The sequence below is a fragment of the Balaenoptera borealis genome (genome assembly GCF_965194805.1).
Source record: "Balaenoptera borealis genome assembly, chromosome: 11".
Lineage (NCBI taxonomy): Eukaryota > Metazoa > Chordata > Mammalia > Artiodactyla > Balaenopteridae > Balaenoptera > Balaenoptera borealis.
The window spans coordinates 45,648,426-45,672,062 of record NC_138868.1 but is presented as its reverse complement, the minus strand read 5'-3'; the positions used below and the strand labels follow the sequence as shown (position 1 = coordinate 45,672,062).

At 47.9% G+C, this 23,637-nt stretch overlaps 2 long non-coding RNA genes across 2 annotated transcripts in view; one reads left to right on the top strand and one right to left on the bottom strand.

Moving 5' to 3' along the window:
• The window catches only part of LOC309605628, an 80,921-nt gene extending 63,810 nt beyond the window's left edge, over window positions 1-17,111 (top strand). Inside the window, exon 2 of the long non-coding RNA XR_014231453.1 lies at window positions 16,010-17,111. This is a non-coding gene — a long non-coding RNA (uncharacterized lncRNA). The remainder of the gene's footprint in view (window positions 1-16,009) is intronic.
• Window positions 1-21,701, bottom strand: part of LOC309605622 — a 72,820-nt gene extending 51,119 nt beyond the window's left edge. The window contains exons 1-2 of the long non-coding RNA XR_014231444.1: window positions 17,517-21,701; window positions 9,675-9,834 (exon numbers count right to left, since the gene is read on the bottom strand). This is a non-coding gene — a long non-coding RNA (uncharacterized lncRNA). The remainder of the gene's footprint in view (window positions 1-9,674; window positions 9,835-17,516) is intronic.
• Window positions 21,702-23,637: the final 1,936 nt, after the last annotated feature.

Genomic DNA, 23,637 nt, shown 5'->3' with positions numbered 1-23,637 from the left:
GGCCCATGAGCCACAACTACTGAGCCTGCGCGTCTGGAGCCTGTGCTCCACAACAAGAGAGGCCGTGATAGTGAGAGGCCTGCGCAACGCGATGGAAGAGTGGCCCCCGCTTGCCACAACTAGAGAAAGCCCTCGCACAGAAACGAAGACCCAACACAGCCAAAAATAAATAATAAATAAATTTAAAAAAAAACAAAAAACAAACATTAGGAGCACAACCCATGAACCAGACTGCTGGGGGTGAATCCCATGTCTGCCATTCATAGCCAGGTGCCCTTGGCTAAGTCCCTTAACCTTTCTTTGCCACAGTTTCCTCAACTATAAAGCAGACATAATAAAAGCACTTGCTGTGTAGGGTTGTTGTAAAGATGAGTTAATGCATGTAAAACAGTTAGTACCATAAGTGTTAGCTTATTGCTATTGTACCGATTTGGCTGTTTTCCATTCACTTGCTTTTTCCCTGGGACATTCCACCCACGGAAGGTTCTGTCCCCAGTGTGCCTTGCAGGTTGCGTAGCTAGGCTGTCCTAGAGACATGGATGGAACACAGGCCTGCTTGGCTTCGAAGTCCAAGTGCCTTAACTTGTCACAGGTCACTCCATCCACTTGTGGGAAAGGCGAGGAGGAAGAGTGACTTCTGCGGCTGTGTTTTAGGGGTTGGTGGGCCAGCAGGTGTGGCTGCTCATAATCTACTCTTCTTGCGCATACCTCAGGAGGAGGCCTTGGAGGCACCTGCTTCTGCCAGAGGCAGGGGCTGTTGGACCTTCCCAACGTGATGGGGCGGGAAGCCGGCTCTTCCGTGGCTGTCACCTGGTAGCCTCCAGTCATGACAGGTGTGTAGCTCGGAGCCCAGACTGATGACAGCGAGGGCAGGAGGCTGCAGTCATCACTCAGTGGCCTGATCATTGGGTATTTCTATAATGACAAAGCATAACTGCTTCTCTTGTCATCGGTGTAAAGCATTTCCAAAGCAGTGATTTCGCAGGAGGGGACGTGGCTGTTATCCACCTAAGACCATGGAAATGCCCAGCGTTGGGGAGGCGAAGCCTGGCTGAGTGGGGCCATGTTGGTGCACTGCTGGCCTCTGGGTATTCAGCGCTGGCATTGTATGCAGAGAGATCAGCCTCCTGTCGTAACATTATCACTGTTAATTCTGCAGAAGCGTCACGTTGAGATGGTCTTGGATACTTGCAATTTATTATTTGGCTCCAACCTCTACTATTTTTTAATTTGACGAAAGGACAATTGTGAGACATAAACATCAGTGGAAAGACCAGTCTTTCTTAGTCTGCAAAATGCCTAGCATTCAAAGTGAAGAATAATCTTGGAAATTTATTCTCGGGCCTCTGGCCTATTACCTGAGCCCTGAGGATCAGATTGGGGGTAAGAAAGCTCCAAAAGGTCTGCTTTGGCCTCCAGGATGTCAAATCTCTGCTGCCCCCCCCAAATCTAATTCCTACGAGAGAAATGCTGGAAGATAGGCTGAAACCCTCCTTGTCCTAGGGCATCTAGGGGCTGCGGAGGAGGAAGACAAGGCCACAGGTAGAGAGAATAGCACGTGTCATTGAACCTTTCTGAGCTGGGCGTCCATTTCCTCATCTGCAAAATGGAGTAATTGTGAGGATTTATGAATTAATGCTTGCATAGCACTTAGAACAGTGCTTGACACATGACTTGGGCTGCCTGTAAGTGTCAGCTACGAAGAGTATGTGTTTCAGACCTCTCAGAGTTTGAGCCCTTTCCAGCCTAAGAGATGCCATGGAGATGAAGATGAAAACCTCTCCAAAGGGCCAACTCATTCTCTCTGTCTTTTATTTTTCCTGGGAAGATCTCCCTTCAGTCTCTGTCCTGGTAGCCCCTGCCCTCCCCAGGCTCAGCTGCTTCCAGGGAGGACCTTTTGCCTCCAGGGCCAGACCCACCCGGTTGTGGAGCTGGCTCTGATTCAGCTCATCTGTTCATCCAACACAGTACCAAGCACCAGTGCCAGGTGCTGGTGACACAGAAGTGAAAGGAACGGGGCCCTTGCCCTCAGGAGCTCACAGTCCGCTGGGGAAGATGGGCCTGGACACAGATCACAGCCATACATTTTGACAACTCTGAGGTGGATGTAGGGACAGGGTGCCAGGGGAGAGTCTGAGGTGGCAAGGGCTAGCTGCCCACCTGGTGGCACAGGAACATGTTCCGTCCAGGAGTGACCTTGTGGCTAGTTCTCGCGATGGGATGAGTGGAGTGAGGTGTACCATTTCTGGCCAGGGATTTTAAGAAGAAGATATGCCCCTTCCAGCTCCTCTCACCCCTCCCATCTGCTGGATGCAGAAGACTCTGAGATTCCAGGGTTATGGAGCCAGAAGATTCACCCCTAAATTTCCATGTGAGGGAAAGCTTCTTGCTGAACAGGGACACTACATTAAACTATACTGGGATGAGAAATAAACTTCGAAGGGGTTAAGTCACTTACATTTAGGAATTTACTTGTTATCTAGGATTATCCTAGTGGACACAGATGTCTAATCCAACTGGTGCCTTCAGGGAAGGATTCCAGGAAGAAGTGACCCCAGGTCCTTCGTGCTAGCTGGGTTGACTTGTGGGGACAGTGACTGTGTTGAGATGAGGGTTGGGTGGAGGGAGGTGGGGGAAGCTGGGAGGATCCTTCAGGCAGAGAGATCAGAATAAATGGAGTATGGAGAGAGAGAGAGAGAGAGAGAGAGAGAGTGTGTGTGTGTGTGTGTGTGTGTGTGTGTGTGTGTGTGTGTGTGTGTGTGTGTGTGTGTGTGTGTGTGTGGTGTGAATAACAGGCCATTCAGTGTTGCTGGACTATAAACAGTGGGGCAGAGGGCAGTAAATGAAGCTGCAGGACTTTGTTGAGGACCACGTAGGACCTCATGTTCCAAAGAGTTACAATGACTCCTATAGACCACAGAATGGCTTAAGGTGGGCAATAGGACCAGATTTGTGATTTCTAAAGATCACTTTGCGGGAAGTGTGATGAGTGGATTGGGGAATGTGAGACCAGAGATAGGGAGACCAGAGAGCAGTAGGACGGGAGGTGGTGCAATAGTCCAGAGGGGGATGGGGGTGGTGTGCCTGGGCCGGTGGTGGAAGGGGCAGAAAGACCTGGTGATTGGTTGGGCTGGTGGTGGGGAAGGAGGCACATGAGATGAAGCCTGGGTTTGTAAAGCCATCCATAATTTTTACTCACGCTACAAGTGGATAGGAAGGGGAAATTGGGATTAAATTTTTTGTGATAGGCAAGCCCTTATTTTTTTTCTCTTCTTTCTTTTTTTTTATTTATAAATTTATTTATTTATTTCTGGCTGCGTTGGGTCTTCATTACTGCGTGCGTGCTTTCTCTAGTTATGGAGAGCGGGGGCTACTCTTCATTGCGGTGTGTGGGCTTCTCTTTGCGGTGGCTTCTCTTGTTGTGGAGCACGGGCACTAGGCACGTGGGCTTCAGTAGTTGTGGCACACGGGCTCAGTAGTTGTGGCACATGGGCTTAGTTGCTCCGCGGCATGTGGGATCTTCCCAGACCAGGGCTCGAACCCGTGTCCCCTGCATTGGCAGGAGGATTCTTAACCACTGCGCCACGAGGGAAGTCCCTTCTCTTCTTTTTAAGTTAACTCTCTATAGCACTTACTAGGGGGCAGGCACTTTTCTAAGCCCTTTACATATATTAACTCATTAATCTTAATAATAACTCCACGGTGGGTATAATGATTAGACCTATTTTACAGATGAGGAAACTGAGGCACAAAAGGTTAAGAGACTTGCCTAAGCATAGGATTTGGACCCAGGAAGTCTGGCTCACAGCCCATGCTCTTAGCTGCTGTGCTGTTTCTTCTCTGGTACGTAGTATAAGGTCCCAGTTAGAGTGCTTCTCTGAACCCAAGGGCCCACATAGAACTTTTTGGACGCTGAAGCCAGCCTGGACTGGACCTGACTATTCAGTGATCCCAGTCTGGACACTGAGATCTGGATTCCTGGGACTCCCATCCAGGGCTCTGCTCTGTAGTCAGCCTCCTCCCCCAACTCCAGACTCGCTCTTCCTTAGCATCCTTTATCACCCTCCTTAGCCCTTCCACTGCTGAGACCCAGTGTGAGGGGCAGCTGGATGCCCATCGTTATCACACCCTTGGGACCCCTGTAGCCCTGAAACACCAGGACAACTGCCCAGGCCACACAGCCAGTAACTAGTTAAATTGGATTAAAACTCAAATCTGTCTGGCTCCAAAACCACATACTTTCACCATTCTGTGGGTTCCCCTATTATCTCCAGAGGTCTACACTCCATCCTCAGGACTACAAGATCAAGCCTAGAGCAGTCCCCCATTCCTCCTGGGCAATGCAGAGTTAGATCAGGCCCCCCGAGGCTGTACTCCAGCCCAGGTGCCATCCGTGGGGACACCCCCGTTCTCCTGGTGCCAAGTAGAAAGGAAGAGAGCCCAGACTGGCTGTCCAGGTGAGCCCAGCTGGCTAAGCTGCAGCTCACAGACTTTGGCTAATTTGTTATTAATTATTTAGGAGCACAGAACAATCCTAACAAGATGCAAAAATCAATGGCTGAGGAAAAGAAAAAGCAACCTTCTGAGCAGAATGTGCGTGAGGTGAGTGGCTTTTAAAAGGCCTTGACAAACTATTTGGTGTGCAGCCTGGCAAGTGGAGAATAAATGACTTTCTTACATTGATTCATATATTTTTTTCCAAGTTGGAAAGAGGAGGGAGGTAATGGGCGAGGGTGAGGGACCTGGTTGGCCTCGCAATGCCAAGATAATTATTGTTCAGTTAGAAGCCAGTGATTTTTTACTAATCATATGCATGGAGAGCAGTGGGGGCTATAATGGGTTTCCAAGTGATGGAGGGTGCAATAAAGGTCAATTAGCAGTAATGGCATTGGTTGGGAAAAAAGCATCAACAACCCAGGACACAGCCAGCGCCTTCCTTCCTACCTCCTTTGTGCCCAGCAATGGGGAGATAGGCTGAGCTAGAGGGAGAGTGATCCCTGCTGAGGGATGGGACTGGGCAGGAGAGGCCCTGGGCACACAGCCTGTGTGAGGGCCACACTGCATGCCTGGGTCTAGGCTGCCAAGTTCAGTGCCAAGACACATGGCAGCCATTCCTGAGACAGCGCCATGGCCTCCATTTGGCAGAACAGGCTGGGCAGGCATCCCTGCCCTGACGTTCCCACCAGGGGCCCAAGTAAGTCAAGAGGAGTTGCCAGGGGCTGGGAGCCTTGGGGCCTCAGAGCAAGTTTATAGAATGGAGAGACCTTACAGTGGCTTACCAGGCCCTTTGTGACCTGCCTGGCCACTCCCCGCCATCCCCCCCCATCTCCGTTGTGATTTCCTCTCACTCTGATGCACACATGCTGGCCCTCTTGCTGTTTCCCTAACGTGGCGGGCACCCTCTGCTCAGAGCCTTTGCTCTGTTCCCTTTGTCCTGATTGTTCCTCATCTAGATATTTCTATGGCTTGAAATCTTACCTCCTTCAAGTCTTCAGCACTCAAATACACCTCCTCAATGCAGCCTACTCTAATTTTTTTGGCAGGGGAGGGTATACACCTAGGAGTGGAATTGCTAGATCATACGGTAACTCTACATCTAACTTTCTGAGGACCTGCCAAACTGTTCTCCACAGTGGCTGCGCTGTTTTCCATTCCTACCAGCCGTGCACGACAGTTCTAACATCTCCACACCCTCCCCAACACTTGTATTTTCTCCTTTGTCGATAATAGCCATCCTAATGGACATAAAGTTGTGTCTCTTTGTGATTCTGATTCGCGTCTCCCTAATGACTAATGATGTTGAGCATCTTATTGTGCTTGTTGGCCATAGGTATGTCTTCTTTGGAGAAATGTCTATTTAGATTGTAGCCTCCTAATCTCCTGGGTGCAGGGAATAGAGGGAGTGTCCTGTTGTCTGTCTTTACCCTGCCCGGGGCAGGTAGGCCTGCAGAGGCACTGGCCAAGGGGCTGGGATTTGAGCTGATGTCTTCAGGAGTGCAGCTGGATGGGACTACTAGGTGCCTTGAGGTCTTCAGGATGAGCTAAGTCATCGCTCACATGGGAGAGGTGAGGTTCTGGTGTCAGGGTCCTTGTACAAAAGCAACATCTCCAGGGCTGGAATTGGGGTGGGGATGGTGAATGGGGTGAGGTCAGAGAGGAGGCAGGTTAGTGATAAGTAAGGGCAGTTATGTCCACACAGTGATTCTGGGCTGGCAGGGAATGGTGTGTGCATGGGTGTGTTGTCTGCATCTCTGGGAGGGGGCAAAGTGTCTACTTAATCTGCCATCCTGCAGCCAGGCCAAGTCCCAGGCTGCATATCCTCTGCAACCCGCCTCTGTGTTTCCTGGGAACTGGGCTAATCCATAGCTCTGTTCTCACATCTTCACCCCACAATCCACACTGGGTGCTGACGCCTAGCAGTGGGCAGGCTTGTGTGTACACACGCCAAGTGCGTGATGCTCTAGAGGGGAAGGAATTGGGAGGCATGTGGATCCGAGACAGGAAATGGAGATATTGGTTTCAGTGTTCCACTTTCAATTGATAGAGATGTGGTGTTAGTTTCTGAGCTTAGGCTCTGAGATCTGCTTCTTCACAGCCCAGCGGCAAGAGCACTGGACATGAGATCTCGTCTTGGGTCTGCCTCTCACTGAGTGAGAAGGGGAATTAAAGTTGGTAAGGAGAGGCTCGTGTACTTGAGCAGGAAAAGGCTGGCTCCCTTTCCTCTGTGGGGGAGGGCCAGGGGACCTGCTTCCTGAGTCTGACCCTGCTAAGAATCATGGGGGGCTACTGTACACCTCACCTGCGCCCTCAAAGGTACAAACAAGCACCCTTTATTTAGGAATTTGTAAAGACCACAAACAGCTTAGCTAAGAAGTGAGCCCCCTGCATTTCGCTGACTCAGTTAACTTCGTCACGACTACACTTACGTGAGCCACACACAATACGAGGCTCCACTTCAGAGAGGGCCATGTGCTCACTGCCAGCCCCGGTTCCCCAAGGTGACATTGACCTCTTTAGACACAGGCCACTTAAGCACCATCCGGTTCCCCCACCGCCTGCCTTGTCCTGATTCTGCATATTCCGCCAGCCCATTTCTGCTTCCCACGCCAGTTCACGACCTGCACGGCTCCACCCTGGTCATTTCTCCTTTCAGAGCAGAGGCCTCGCTCACCCAGAGTTCTCAGGCATTCCTGCTTCGGGGGATCAAAATTTAGCCTTCCAATGACTGAGTTTTCATAACTGTGTTTCTGGGTTTCTAGCTATTCCTGGTCCTGTGTGCTACTGCAAAGATTACTGTAACAGGGAAGCAGTGGAAGTTTGCTCTTCTCCCATGTGAAGGCATATTGGCTGCTGCAAGGTGTCAGCCCAGGGCTTGCTTGGGTCCCCAGAGCCAAGTCCAGCAGACCAGGTGCCAGCATGGACTGTGGTCGAGGCAGACCCCACTTCACCTTCCTGTTTTGCTAGGGTGACCCCATTGCCCCAAGGCCTGGGTAGGCCAAGTCAACTGGGTAGGGCTGGACAGGACGGTACTCCAACTTGTCTCCCTCCTTTTAGATATACAGACCACCAAGACCTCCAGACCCGCCAAGAGTGGGTGCTGGGCAGACAGCCCTCTGACATTCATCTAAGTTGTTCATCTTATTATTTTGTTTCCTATTGTATTGTTTTATTCTATATCATTTCATTTTACCTTATGAGCTTGGTTGTTTTCACAACCGACCTCCTGCTTGGCTCTCTGCAGTTATTCTTTTCTTTAACATCTTTATTGGGGTATAATTGCTTTACAATGGTGTGTTAGTTTCTGCTTCATAACAAAGTGAATCAGCTATACATATACATATATCTCCATAGCTCCTCCCTCTTGCATCTCTCTCCCACCCTCCCTATCCCACCCCTCTAGGTGGTCACAAAGCACCAAGCTGATCTTCCTCTGCTATGCAGCTGCTTCCCACTGGCTATCTATTTTACATTTGGTAGTGTATATATATCCATGTCACTCTCTCACTTCGTCCCAGCTTACCCTTCCCCCTCCCTGTGTCCTCAAGTCTACTCTCTAAGTCTCTGCAGTTATTCTTGATCACAACTGCAGTCCCAGGGAGGTCCCCTCTCCAGGGGTGTCTGGCAGAAAGGGGAGCGATATGTCAGGGGCAGGGGAAGCTGGCAGAACCTTTTTGTCTACCTAATATTTTATTAGAGTCCATGTAGCAATGTATATAAAGCAAGTCCCATGGTGGGAAAATGCAGAATAAATTACTGCCTGCAATTTCCTGTTTGGCATTGATTTTGTAGATTGGAGACTCAAAGTGGGAGTCTGGTATTAGTATGTCAACATCACTGTTGAAGGTCCCACCAATTGCTCATGAATCCTACAATGTCAGAGCCACACGGAGCCTTGAGACCAGCCAGTTGAACCCAACATAACAGGGAAGAGCCTCAGAGACCCAGAAAGGCCTGAGGCTACATGGCGAAGAGGACATAATCAGGGCAATGATACTAGTTCAGCTTCAGCATCCCGAGGCCCAGATTTTAGCAGGTGTGAAAGATTGTTTTAAGGCAGCCACAGTTGGTTATTACTTATGGAGAGTTCCCGTCAGAGCAGGTGGCCTGCATTCTCTGTGTTTCAGGTTCAGCCTTGAGGCTCTTTGGATTTTTTGATTCCTTTGGCAGCCAAAGGCAGCTTTGAGCTGCTAAGAGCTGTTACAGGAGCAGAAAGTGCCCAGGGCCTGGACAAGTCAGTTACCCAGTGGGACCCTCAGTTTTGTCCTCTGTGCCATGGGGCTGGTAATCCCTGACCTGTTTCTGCCAGATGGTGACAGATGGATGTAAAAGAGCCCTGTAAATGGAAAGGCCTCCTTCGTAGCAACAAGCCAGGACCTGAGAGGGTTTAGTGAGGAAAGGAAAGGCTCCCATCTAAAAGGCCTGCTCCCCTCTTGAAAATGTCTCCCCAAGTCTCACCCTCCCCCAGCACCTCACCTCCTGATCCCCGATGCCAACACCCACCAGGAGAGAGAAGTTGCCATTTATCATGCTGCCCGACACTGTGTGTTCTCCTGTGTCTACACATTTTCTTTTTACTCTCGCCAGTGATTACACTGGATTCTCTTTTTCATACCCTACAGAGCTGTGTTCATCATCTACGGGTGTGTAACACATCACCCTAGAACTTAGTGGCTTAAAACAACAATCATCATTTTTTTTCTCTCTCATGTTTTCTTTGGGACAGAGATTCTGGAGCAGTGTGGCTGGAAGGTTCTGGCTCAGGGCCTCTCCCGAGGCCACGGGCAGATGTCAGTTGGGGCTGCCCTCATCTCATGGTTTGACTGGCCCTGGAGGATCTGCTCTCAAGCCAGTTCACTTGCACGGCCGGCGAGTTGCTGCTGGCTATAGGCAGGGCCCCAGTTCCTCTCGCCAGGGTAGTGTGAGTGTCCTCACATCATGGCAGCAGGCTTCCCACAGAGCAGATCTGAGCCCAAGGAAAAGGCTGCCAGGCCCTTAAGACCTAGCCTCATCTTCTCTGTATTGCATTAGTCACACAGGGCCAGCCCTGATGCAGTGTGAGAGGGGATTACACAAGGGCAAGAATACGAGGAGCCAGGCATCCTTGGAGGTTGGCTACCTCAGTCTACCTTCCGGCTCCTGTGATCCAGACATGTCGCACATGAAAATACACTCACCCCTTTCCAAGGTCCCCCAAAGTCTCATTCCACCGAAGCCTCAACTTGAAGTCCTGGGTCTTGTCATCTAATCAGGTCCAGGTTCAGATGAGGCTCCTTGGATGACTTTCTCAAATACAGCTCCTCCTGTACAGTTCCTCTTGATCTGTAGGCCTGTGAACTAAAGAAACAGGTTGCCTTCACTCCACCTAATACACAACGGTGGGAGAGGCACAGGATGACCACTATAGGTCCTCTTGTAAAAAAGAAAACCAAAACAAAACAGAAAAAGGAAAATGAGAGTTACACAGGGATCCTTAACAATTCTGAAATTCTGCTGGGCACATGGGTAGTTTATGGATTAGAACTCAGCCCTGCTGCTTGGGAATGGCTCTCCATGGCTCTTGGCTCCACCCTCTGGGCTCAGAGGCAGAAGTTCTCTGAGCCATCCTTTCTTTTCCATAAGAAATGGCCATTGTTTGCAGCTAAGTCATTTTCTCAGCGTGCTTTTATATGATAGTTTGCAGGGCCAAAGACCAATTTTCGTACTGTACTGCCTCTGCACCTTTTTGTCCAAACAGGCAGTGTTTCAGACAGTGCAATCACCTTAAAATCATTGTGAGCTTTCTATGAATCTTACTGCTGTTCTCTCCATTAGATAAAACTCACAACCACAAATATCAATAACATAAGCCCTTTTCTTCCTTGAGTTCCCTGTAAAGCTGCTAGGGGACACCGCACTTAAGATTATCAGAAGCCCTCAGTGGGGGTAGGGAGGCAAGGATTGGGAGTTTGGGATTAGCAGATGCAAACTATTATATAAAGGATGGAGAAACAACAAGGTCCTACCATATAGCACTGGGAACTATATTCAATATCCTGTGATAAACCATAATGGAAAAGAATATGAAAAAGTATATATATGTATGTATGTAACTGAATCACTTTGCTGTACAGCAGAAATTAATACAACATTGTAAATCAACTACAATAAAATTTTAAAAAATGATTATCAGAAGCCCTATTGTTTATTGGTGAGGCTCTATGAGGGACTTTTTCTTCTGTTTGAATCACTGCCTTACATATTTCCAAGGTCTTAATAAAGGGTTTTATGTTCATTTCCTCAGGGGCATCTTCAGACCATAACATCCTGACAGTACCCTAGGTTTGATCTTTGCCTAGAGGTCATTTAAAATTTTTAGCATCATTTCCTGCCTGGAGAGTCAAGAATAAGACATTTTAATTTTCTTTCTTTTTTTTTTTTAACATCTTTATTGGAGTATAACTGCTTTACAATGGTGTGTTAGTTTCTGCTGCATAACAAAGTGAATCAGCTATACATATACATACATCCTCATATCTCCTCCCTCTTGCATCTCCCTCCCACCCTCCCTATCCCACCCCTCTAGGTGGTCACAAAGCACCGAACTGATCTCCCTGTGCTATGCGGCTGCTTCCGACTAGCTATCTGTTTTACATTTGGCAGTGTATATATGTCCATGTCACTCTCTCACTTTGTCCCAGCTTACCCTTCACCCTCCCCGTGTCCTCAAGTCCATTCTCTGTGTCTGCGTCTTTATTTCTGTCCTGCCCTTAGGTTCTTCAGAACCTTTTTTTTTTTTTTTATTCCATATATATGTGTTAGCATATGATATTCGTTTTTCTCTTTCTGACTCACTTCACTCTGTATGACAGTCTCTAGAAGACATTTTAATTTTCAAACCCAGCGAGTCCTGACTCCTTTGTGCTCAATGGTTCTTTCCTTAACATGTTCTCTCTCTTTTCACATTTGATTATAAGCAGCCAGAAGAAGCCAGGTGATGCCTTTGATATTCCGCCTGGAAATCGCCATTGCTAGATTATCTAATTCATTTAGTACATTTTGTATTCTCCTTTTCACCACAGAAGACAGTGTTACTAAAGTTTCCCTGACTGTATTATGCGCTGAATGCTTATGTCCCTCCAAATTTATATATTGAAGCCCTATCCCCCAATGTGACCATGTGTGGATATGAGTCTTGTGTGGAGGTGATAAAGGTAAAATGAGGTTGCAAGGGTGGGGTTCTAATCTCTAGGGCTGATGACCTTATAAGAGGAGGAAGAGACACCAGAGAGCTCTTTCTTTGCCATGTGAGGACACGGTGAGAAGGTGGACATCTGCAAACCAGAAGAGCTCTTATCAGGAACTGAATTGGCTGGCCCCTTGATCTTGGACTTCCCAGCCTCCAGAATTGTGAGAAATAAGTTTCTGTTGTTTAAGCTACTCAGTCTGTGGTATTCTGTTATGGCAGCCTGCGCAGAACAACACACTATCTAACAAAGATCCCTTTTCCTCCATCTTCCAATGTGATCTTCCTTACTTTCCTTTACGTCCTCATGGGTAGCATCCTTGAAGGCCATCAGATTCCACAGTTTCTTCAATACACTTCCACCTTCTGCCCTCAAAGCCACTGTTCTGTTTTTAGTATTTTTATTACAGTATCATACCCCTTCCAGGTACCAAAATCTACATTAGTTACCTGTTGCTGCTAATGTAGGTCAAACGCCCCAAAACTTATTGGCTAAAACAGTGATAGTCACTTATTCTCTCTCCTAGTTTCTGTGGGTCAGGAATTCAGGAGCAGCTTGGCTGAGTGGTTCTGTCTCAGGGTCTCTCAGGAGGTTGCCGTCAGATGGTGTCTGCAGTCATTTTACAGGCTTCCTGACTCCTGTGTCTGGGGCCTGGGCTAAGAAGACTTGAACAGCAAGGAGCTGAACAGCCAGCACCCCTCCCGTGTCTTTCTCTATGTGCTTTCTCCATGTGATTTCTCCAGCATGGTGCCTTCAGGGTAGCCAGACTTTTTACACGAAGGTCTTTTTACAAGAGGGGCTCCCAAGGCACGTGTTCCAACAGAGAGCCAGGCGGAAGCGGTGTGCTTTTTATGACCCAGTCTTGGAAGTCACAGAGCATCATGTCCGCTGCACTCTATCCATGAGAGTAGTCACAAGCCCTTGCCAGGTTCAATGCGAGGGGGCATAGACCCTACCTCCCACACTGTAGCAAATGCATGTGGGAGGGATACATACTTACATACATATAATCTGACATAAGCACCCAGCACACAGTGGGTCTTTATCGAATGTTTGTTGCTCATTTAATTGGTTTACTGACCTTGTGGCATAATCATCATAATAATGTTAAGAATAAAAGTAGTAATGATAATAACAACTATAACAACCTTTTTTTTTTTTTTTATTCAAGACCCATTTATTCTCTAGTTCTGCCCACATGGAGACACCCTCCTTGAAAAGGGGTTGAATCCTTCCATTCACTTTAACACCCTGTGCTGAAAACATGTCTTCCGAGGTTTCAACTCCGAGATCCACAGTCTTAAAGCACTGATTCTTAAACCTCATCTAGATTTCTCCCCTTGGATGGGGGGAGATGACCCAAACACAGAGAAGAACAGCTCAGGACTGTGGGCTCTGCTCGCCCAGAAGACCTTGCAGCTGCCCTGACCACCCAGCTGGAGCCAGGATTAGGGCCCTGAGACGAGGGGCGCCTGCTGGGCTGCCGCCACTGGTCCCAACTCCTGTCCTCTTCACTAGGCTGGCTGTCACCTCTAGTTTCCCTGGAGTCTGGGGATTCCCAGTGGTCTCTGCTTATACTTCTGTATCACGCCTGCCGCCTCAGCACTGCTGATCCACACCAAGGGGGAAAAGCACACAGAACTGCTTTTCAGCACACCAACGTTCCACACAAAAGTTATTTCATAAGCCCACGGGTTCTTTTTCATCAGAGGACATTCCCAAGGCCATGACTTCCCCGGCTCCCCACTGCCCTTGCCGGCACACTGGATGTGCGTGGCCACCGTGCTGAGTCGGGCACACCCCCTGGCTCCCCTCTGGCGCACTCTCCTGCAGAACTGAGGGCGGTGCCCTGGGCGCATCAGCAGAATCTGTCCTGAAGCCAGTCCTAGAGTGACAAGAGCCACACCTTCAGGTCTATTCCACTGACCAGACGCACAGGACCGAGCTGGGCCCACGGACCTTGGTCTGGACTGTGTCGGCTGGTCATTCTTGCCGAGGTTCACAGGCCAACAGCCAGTGTCCTTCCTTTCCTGCTCATCACTGCACCAGCGGCTCACTCCTACCTGCTGCCGTCACACACCTGGCAACCTCGTGTTCCGGGGCCAGCCAAGAACTGAGACCCCAGCAGGCCCCTAGTTCCCAGCAGGCAAACTCCCCATTAAACTACTGCTGCCTAGCCGTGTTCTCGAGGCTTCAGAGCCGGGAAAGTGCGGAGAGGATAGCAAGCCGCAGCGCCCACAGCCCCAGACCCACGATGCTCCGCGGAGGCGCCGGAACCTCGCCGCACCCACCCCCGCCAACACAAGGGACCTCTGCGCCCGCCTGTCCCGTGAACCCGGGCGCACATCCGACCACCGCGACCCACGATGGAGACACGGGGGGCGGGGCTCGGCCAGCGGCGGGCGCTGGGGCGGGCGGGGACCCGGGCTCCGGCCGGCCCCGAGGCCGCGCGGACCCAGCAGGCCGCCCGCCCTCCCTCCCCGCCGCCCAGAAAGCACAACCATTTATTAATTACTTACTACTCTGTGAAGGACTTCTTTTAAAATTTCCTTTGTGATTGAAGTGTAACTTTTATGCATCAAAGTTCACAAAGCTTAAGCGTACTGCTCAATGAATTTTTATACATGTTTACAGACCTGTACTCAACCTAGAACTAGAAATAGAAAACTTCCAACACACCATAAAGTTTCCTGCATACCCAATCAATGCCCTTCCTCCTCCCAGATAAACACTCTTCTGATTCCTATCACCATAGATTAGTTTAGCCTGTTCTTGAACTTCGTATAAACGAAAGCCTATTTTTGTTTAGCTTCTCGACTCTACAAAGCACTTTATATGCATTATCTCACTTAATTCTCACAACAATCTTATGAGATAATCAAGAATTTACATGCTGTTTATACGTTGGCCAAGTGTGTTTTGTTTAGCTTGCACAGTGTTTTAAAAAATATTTTGTGTTTGCCTACTTCTAGCATTAGAAGTTGAATGCAATCCCTTGTTATTTTATACCCAGGAAAAGTCATTTATTTTTCCTGCCTTGGCATATGTAGGCATTGAGTTTGCAGACTCTAAGGGGAGAACTATTATTGCCTCCAGCCCCTGAGAAAACAGAGGTTCTTTGAGAGGCTAAAAAACATGTGTTTAAAATCCCACATCAAGTTGATGGCAGCAGCGGAATTTGAACTCAGGTCTGTCTTCCTCCAGGACTCCCCTGTAAGGATCAGAGAAGACAAGTTTGTCCTCCAAGTCTATTGTTTCTGACTCTGAAATGCCCTTGTCTGCAGCCCAACTACCTCTGCCTTAGCCTGTGGGCAGTGCTGGCCACTGTGACCAGCCCTATTCCAACCCCAGTCAGCTCTGACACTCACCAAAAGGATCCCCAAACTCCCACTTGGTCCTGCCAGTGCCAAACACATTCCATGTTGCTTTCTTTTCACATCTTTGCTGGTTCTTCCTGCCTGCAATGCCCACCACCTACTTAGTCATCCATCCTTCAGCCTCAGCCAAAGATGCTACTTTCTCCTTGTTGCTTGCACCTCCCCTGGCCAATCAAATACTTCTTTTTCTTCTCAGCACACTGAGACTCAGTCTTTAAAATTTGCAATGCAATTACCAAAAGATGAGTCAGACTGACCTAGAGTGACTTTTAGGAGTAAGATCAGAGTATCAGTCCCATAAAAGGTTAAAAAAGAAACCTAATGTCATTTATTTGATCTCTGCTAAATGCATCACTAACTTTTTATTGATTCTTAAGAAAGAGCGATAAGAGAAATCTGTGCCACCCCCACTGGGTGCCCAATGAACAAGCAGTCGGAAGTTTATTACTTCCAGATACCCCACTTGCTTTCCAGATACTTCCGTGGGTTTCAATTCCATCTCAGCGATGCTTGCTGAGCAGCCCTGGGCTTGACGTACAGGCTGGGTGTCTGGGAGAAAGAAAAGAGAGGCTGCAGCCCCGGGTTGGGAGGCATCAAGGGCCTGGTTGAGGGTGTATGTGGAGACAATGGCAGGGTGGAGTGGCAGCTGGTTGAGGGGTACCCGGGCATATTACTAGAGTTCAGCGTTCTTGAACCCGGCCCTATCTCTTCTCTTTGTGAGATCTTGGGCTAGTTATTAACTTCTTGTGGCTTCAGTTTTCTTATCTGAGAAATGCATATTCCAGGTAACTTTAAGAGTTTTTGGACCTGGGGCAATATAATTGCCCTCGATAGAATTTTGCTTTTCCTCTATGTTTTGAAAACTGGTTCAGAGGTTGGAGAGGCAAAATTATATTTTCTTTCTTACAGCAGTGTTTAGACCACCATGGAAGTGACCTTTTACTGGACATTTACTGTGTGCCAGCCTTGCGCGAGGCAGGCCTGTCACACGTGTTCCCTCCTTCCTCCTTACTACAACGGCTGCCATCTCCCCTGGATGGATGAGGACAGCAAAGCTCACAGAGGCAAAGTCACTTGCTGGATGTCACAGGGTTGGTGCACTACTGAAATCTGACTGAGCAAATCACTGGTAAAATAAAGGGTGTCCTTTCTAGTTTATTTTCCTGCTCAACATCTTTACTTGTCCTTTGCCTTTTGATAACAAATCTGGCATATGGGGCCAAAGGCAAAGTCAGTCATAGTACCCCATGTCACGGGCCCAGGATTGGTCCAGGAGGGTGCATGTGGTGTGGACTGGGTGAAACAGAGCCCTTCCCTCTGATTTTCCAAACTGGAGCCTGAGAGAGAGCTCTCTTCTTTCTTGGATTATGGTTTCAGAAGGGGGCGGGGCTGGAGGTAGTCATGATCTCTCTCACAACTTGGCGGGGGAAAAGGCAGAGGTGGGGAGAGTGGAGAGAGAGAGAGAGAACGCTGACGGTAACTGGGTCCCTGGTTCAGTTCCTGTGCTGGACCCTGTTATGTGCTGCCCATATTCTCCTTCAGGAATTGTATTAATCTGCTTGATCTGTCATGACGCAGTACCATAGACTGGGTGGCTTAAACAACAGAAATTAATACTCTCACAATTCTGGAGACAGGAAAAGTCCAAGATCAAGGTGCCAACATGGTCAGGTGCTGGAGAGGGCTCTCTCTTCAGCTTGCAGTTGGTCACCTTCTCACTGTGTCCTCACAGGGCAGAGAGAGAGCTCTGGTGTCTCTTCTTCATATTAGGGCACCAGCCCTATTAGATTAGGGCTCCACTCTTATGACCTCATTTAACCTTAATTACATCCTCACAGGCCCTACCTCCAAATACAGTCGCATTGGGCATTAGGGCTTCAAAGTTTGAATTTGGGGAGTGGGGGAGACACACACTTCCAGTTTGTAATGGGAATGAAGGACTGCTTACCTCCATCTGCCTGGGAGCTGCCCGTCTACTACAGGGATTGCCTTAGCTAAAGAAAGCTGCCTTGCTGGTCATCAAAGCCTTGCTTCCTTAACTCAGGACCACTGATAAACACGCAGGGATTAAGGCTTGACATCCTCTCCTCAGCAGTGAAGGATCATCCCAGCTTCAGAACGCTCCCCAGGTGGCCTGGGGCTTCCGTCAAGTATGACAGGTTCACACCTCAGGTTCTTCCTCCGCCCAGTCCTGCTTCCTTCCCTCCACAGCTCTCCTGAGCAAACTTCCTCCATGCTAATATCCATCTAAGATCCGCTTCCTGGGGAACCCAGCCCCTGCGGCTCCTGCAACTGCTTACTTCTTTATCTTTTTAATTCTGTGAGCTACTCCAGGAATGTGTCCTTATTTTTTGCTTAAAACTCTATAAAATCAGAGCTTTAAATCCGTTATTAAAATTACCAAAAGTCCCGTCACCTGTGATCTCAGCTGCCTGGAACCCTGATGTAGGCGATTCATAGGGGGACGAATGGAAGCCGCAGCAGAACCTCCTTCCAGCACCTGCAGAAGCTGGCTCGCTGGCCTGTGTCTGGGGAAGGATCATGGCTTCCGTTTCTCCTCCACCTTTCAAATCTCGCGGGAATGGCTCTCATTCGTGGACTCGAAACTAGAACCCTGCCGCAAGAGAATCTGGGAAATGTAGTCTTTAGGTTTCCTGCTTCTGTGGATACAGGAAGAGTTCAGGGGGCAGGGATGGTGCTGAGTGCTAACAGTCAGCAACCAGCACAAAATACATTTGGAAATTACAAAAAACATACAACTCAAAGAGCCCCGTGAGATGTGAAGGAGAATACATCTGTGAATTTCCTTTGACAAGTAAAATGTACCATGCAAATATAAGGTGTTGCTGGAGAGGGTTCAGAATCGTGGGCGAGACATTTCAAGGAAACAATTCAGTTTTTATTTTTAAAAAAACCAGGTAATTGACACAATTATTTTTTGTTTTAATTTTCTGAATAATTATTTCCAAACTCTTGTTTTAAGTGAGTGAATGTATTTATGTGCATTTGTCAGAGAGTGCCTGTTTGTTGTGTGATGGGTTCGCATATGCAATTTTATGTTTTCTCTGTGTTTGTATGAATCTGAGTGAGGAAGCCTCTGTGTGTGCGTGTGTGTGTGTGTTTGCATGTTGGAGTGTCTCTGTATATGTGTGTATACATATACAGTGTATATGCATGTATTTGTGAATCTGTGTGTGTGCGGGTTGCATGTTGGATTGTCTCTATGTATGTGTGTACACATACTGTGTATATGCGTGTATTTATGAATCTCTGTTCATGTCTGAGTCCACTCCAAATTTTAGTGAGGATGTGAGAATTGGCCTTTCTCAGCACATGGATAAGCACCATAATTGAGCTTCTTTTCTCTCCTTTCTGACAGCCACACGATCTGCTTTCTTGCCCCAGGAGCGGCTCTTTGGCACCAGGGAGCAAAGGGTTACGATTTGTCATTACAGAGAGAAACTGAAGAAGCTGGGAATAGAATACAGAGAGGGTTTTTTTTTATTTTTTTAATTTTATTTATTTATTTTTGGCTGCGTTGGGTCTTTGTTGCTGTGTGCAGGCTTTCTCTAGTTGCGGTGAGTGGGGGCTTCTCACTGCAGTGGCTTCTCTTGTTGTGGAGCACCGGCTCTAGGCGCGCGGGCTTCAGTAGTTGTGGCACGCAGGCTCTAGAGGGCAGGCTCAGTAGCTGTGGCGTTGAGCCACGGATTTAGTTGCTCCACGGCATATGGGATCTTCCTGGACCAGAGATCAAACCTATGTGCCCTGCATTGGCAGACAGATTCTTAACCACTGCACCACCAGGGAAGTCCCCAGAGAGGGTCTTTGATTGAGCTTGGTGAGCTTTCCAAAGGGGAGGTTTTATAGCACAGTCATGTCAATAAAGGAGTGGAGCTCTGTGCATGTGCATGTGAGTGTGTGTGTCATGTGTGCACACAGACCTGGGCTCAGGCTGGGGACCATGCTAATAAAGTCTATCAGAACATCTGTCCTAACTATTCCTGCAATGCCTTCAGATTCCAGACTAGACCCCTTCTTCTCCCTCCTGATTCCTCTCACCCTCTCTCCCACATCCAGTTCTGTATCTCAAACAGCTCTCTGTCTACAATAATCTCCCCATCCCCACTGCCTTGCCCTCGTGCATTTCTGCTCATGACCATGGCAACAGCCTCTTCAGCGTCTCCTCCCTTCTACCTTCAAATCATTCTACTTGAGAAAATTCACGTTTTCTGCATATAAACTGAACTCCTATTTTATTCCTCCATTCCTCACTGGGTGTAGAAATGAGTCCAGAAGTCAAATGGCTTCCACAAGGAACCCCACTATTGCATTACTGCAGTGAGCTGAAACTTGCAATTCATGTCTTTTAATTAGATAAGCTGCTAATTGAGGAGGGGCAGCCCAACCTGATTTGAGTCTTGATACAGTGATTAGAGCCTTAATTACAAGGAGAAGAGGCATCATGTTTCCTAATCTAGTCTTATCCCTGTTCACACTCCTGGCTGCAGCTGCCATGGGGAAGGCAGGGAACATTCTGGACTATAAGATGGCTCTTCAGTGGCTGGGGCTGAACCAAGCCCTGTGGGAGGACAGGTCTCCCCATTAAAGATGTTTTTCTGCATGGGACTGGTCTTGGCTTTTTCGACTTCACAGGTGAATCTGGAAAGGACAGGATTTCATCCTCCCACAGCAGTAGAAAGTCACCCTGCTTTTGAAGCAGCTTCTGAATCATTCTAAATCATTCAGAAAAGCAACTGCCTCCCACCATTTTGCAAGGGCCTTGCTTCTTCCTTCCCTCTGTTCTTCTCTTTGTACCAGGCCCTTAATTATGAATTAGCTCCATGAGGTTGAGCTGTCTGACATGATCTTCACTGTATCTCTAGCACTGAGAGCCTTGCACAGGATTGATATTCAGTATTTTGTCATTGTATGAACATTCCAGAAACTCATTGATACTGTTGTTGACTCCAAGTAAACAGACTACCAGATATATCTCCAGCAAAGATGGGTTTGTTTGAGATCAGCAGAGAATTGTACTTCGAGGTCTGCAACCATGGAGAGCCACCTGCAAGTCCCCACACAACAAGGGAAGGAGAATGCTTTTATAGAGGGGAAAAGGAAGTTGGGAGGGCTAGAGTAAACAGAGAGTCCATGGCTTTTCATTGGCTGAATTGTTGCTAGGATAGAAGAGTCTTTCTTCTTCCTGTTGGGTTCGGCTGTCATGGCAGGGCATGAGAGCTCCCCCTTCTGGTCTTCTGGTCTCTTGACTATTTAATTGAGGTTTCTGTTTGTTAATTTCACACTGGGCTACAAAGATGAATCCGACATAGATCCTGCTTTATAGAGGACGGAGACAAGGAAACCAGCAATTAAAATACAGCCAGGCAAGGGCAATGTGAGAGGTGAACACAATGCGATAAGGGAGCCTAGAGGAGTAGAATCTGACTCTCCTGCAGTCAGCAAATATTTCCTGGATGAGGAGATGACCAAGCCGAGTCTTAAAGGTTGTGGTAGTTTTCTAGGTGGAAAAATGGGGGAAAAGCATTCTAGGTACAGAGAATAGCTTGGGCAAAGTTGTGAAGGAAGCATGAAGTACCAGGATGTGTTCAGGGAATTGTAAAACATTTGGAGTGGCTGGAACATAGGGATGAGGAGGCAAGTGGTGGGATGTAGGGCTGGAAGGTCTGGTCCTGGGGGCAGGGCCGCAGTGTGTGACTGCAGGCTGTTCGCTTTATGAGGACACCTGCCAAGGCGCGGAGGGGCTGAAATACAGCTCTGGCTCCACCTGGTAAGCACGTGCTTATAGCTACATCCTCCCAGATGAGGCTCTACTTCTAATTTACAAAAAAGCTCCTATGGGCCAGCAGTGTCTCTGTGGAGGGCCTTGCATATCTTGCTAAGAGTGCACCTCTATTGGGGGCAGTGGTTTTCAAACTTTGCTTGTTGGAATCACCTGGAGGGCCTGTTAAGACAGAGATAGTGAGGCCCCACCCTTAGGGTTTCTGATTTAGTAGGCCTGGGGTGAAGCCTGTGAATATGCATTTCTTATATATTTCAAGTGATGCTAATGCTGCTGGTCCAGGAGCCGCACTCCAGGAATTACTGATTTGGGTAATAGGAAGCCACTGGACAGGGTTAGGTAGCAGAAGCAGAGCCAGGGCTCCAGGTAAGAGGGATCTGTTTTCTGAGATTAGGGTTCTGGTATCCCTTGAGAACCAGTTAGGGCAGCTGAATATATCAAGGACAGTGGATATACAGTATTCCCCATCTTGTCCTGCCAGGTGAAGTTTAATGGCTCTGTTCATTCAAGTAGGACTTCTATTCAAGAGGCTCCCTGTTTAAGAAGTTTTTGCCCACAGATGATTTAAGGAGTGGCCATATCATTACAAGAAGCTCACCCCTAGGGCTTTTACTTAGTGATCTCCCAAATGATTTAAATATTTGTTTACACTTTATTAATTACTCTCTGGAGAAGCTGGGCACCAGAGACACCTAAAGCCACCAACTAAAAGATGAGTCGTACCTGGTGATAAAGCTTTTTTGGAAACTCTTATTAGTTCAATAAATACTTGATTTTAAAAGTATAATGTGTGTGTGTGTGTGTTTGGAGAAGGTGTAAGGGAAGGAAGGACATGGAACCACAACGTGTCAGGACCTCACACACATTAGTAAATGTGCACTGAATAAAGATGGAGTGGATGGAGCCCAGTGATGGAGACTCCTGGGAGAGGCTGAGTGAGGGAATCTGGGCTGACAGGAAGCTGTCAGGTGGTATCTGGTTCTGGGCTAGGGTTTGGAACTTGGCTTGGGAAGCCAGAACTTCCTGGAGCCCAGTCCTCTGTTGTGGCCCCCGAACATCCTAATAAGATGTCCTTGCACACGGAGAGAGAATGGTGGTACCCTTCCTTCCTTTGGGGGCTCAGGCCCAGCCTGCCCTCATGTTGGGGACTGGAGATGAGAGGTGGTGGGGGTAGAGGGAGTCCATCTTTATTCTCTGGTTAGCATAGTCTCCAGGATAAATTAGCTTTGGACAGGGGTAGGGAGAGTGGCTGCTGGGAAGAGCAGCCAACCTGATTATCTTCAGCCTATTTCTAACCTCAGCCCCAGCCTTTCCTGAGAGCCAGGGCAACACAGGTGCAGTGAGATCTCTCTTAACCACTGATTTAGGTTGCCCATTAGGGAGCCTGGCTGAAGGGCTGCCATCCCCAACTAGCTCAACTGTTTCCAAACTGAGCCTGTCAGCAGTGTTATTGGGAGAAGGAAAGCCTTGTCAAAGGAAGCCAGATTCTGCCTCTAGATGTCAAGGAGAGAAGGAGACGGGAGGATGAGGAGGAGAGTCCTCTCAGAGGCTGCAATCAAGATCAGGTTGTTCTTAATTAAGATAGCTCCAGGCAGTACCTTTCCATAATTCCCCATTAAAGGGTCCTGCTGTATGAGTCACGGCAGGAGCATAGTTCCTCAAGTCAGCACTATTCTGTGCCTGAGGCTCCTCAAATCAAAAAGCCAATCCATCTCAATCACCCAGACTTTCTGAGCCTCTGGGATGTCATTGGCCCTGTGCCAGATACCGTGCCCAGCCTAGAGAGGGACACAGCCATACATATGGCTTTAGTCCCGGCCCCCCCCCGCCCCCACAACCAAGGCAAAAGCCCCAGCTAGACCCTGACCTTAGAGGAGGAATAGGGATTCAGAAGCACTTGGGTGTGAGGCTACTCCAGGCGGGCTTGGTCCTTCCTGTGATGACTGGGAGGTAGCATGGGACAGAGGGGAGCCTAATGGATTTGGAGATGGAAGGTCTGAGTTTCATTCATTTAGCAAAACTTTGTTGTCTCATGGCAACCTCCCACAAAGTAGGGAACAATCTGCAAGGTAGCGGAAGGACGGTTCCTCACAAGACTGCCTATCTTGGCGATGTTCTTGGGAGGATGCCAGGGTGTTCTGCAAAGATATAGGTCAGACCGTGGAGAAGCCTTGGCTGTGTGGTCCATGTGGAAATGTTCAAGGTCACTGTGCTGCCACGGCAGAGCTGCTCCTTTACAAAATGCTTTTGAAAACTTTCCTGAAATAGATACTTAGAAATAGATACTAATAGATACTTAGTCATACTAAAAGTGACTCAGCAAGAATCAGGAAACTTGACTAGACCTATAACTATGAAATGAACTACAAATAATACTTAATAATCTAATTCAAAAGCTACCAGGTTTAGATGTTTTTACAGGAGAGTTGTAGGAAACCTTCAAAAATCAGATAATCCCTCTTAAACTAATTCACATAATACAAAAAGCAAGAAAGCTACCATTTGTGAGCTATTTAACAAAAAACAGACATGGATAAAATAAGAAACAAATTATGGAGTAATCTATCTTATTAACATAAATGCAAAAATTTTAGGTAAACCAGTTGTAGTAAGAAAAATAATACAGCCAAGTAGGATTTATCTCTGGAATTCAAATGTTCAATATGAGAGAATACGTTGATGTAATATACCTCATTAACAAATTAAAAGAAAATTCATATGATTTTCTTAATACAGA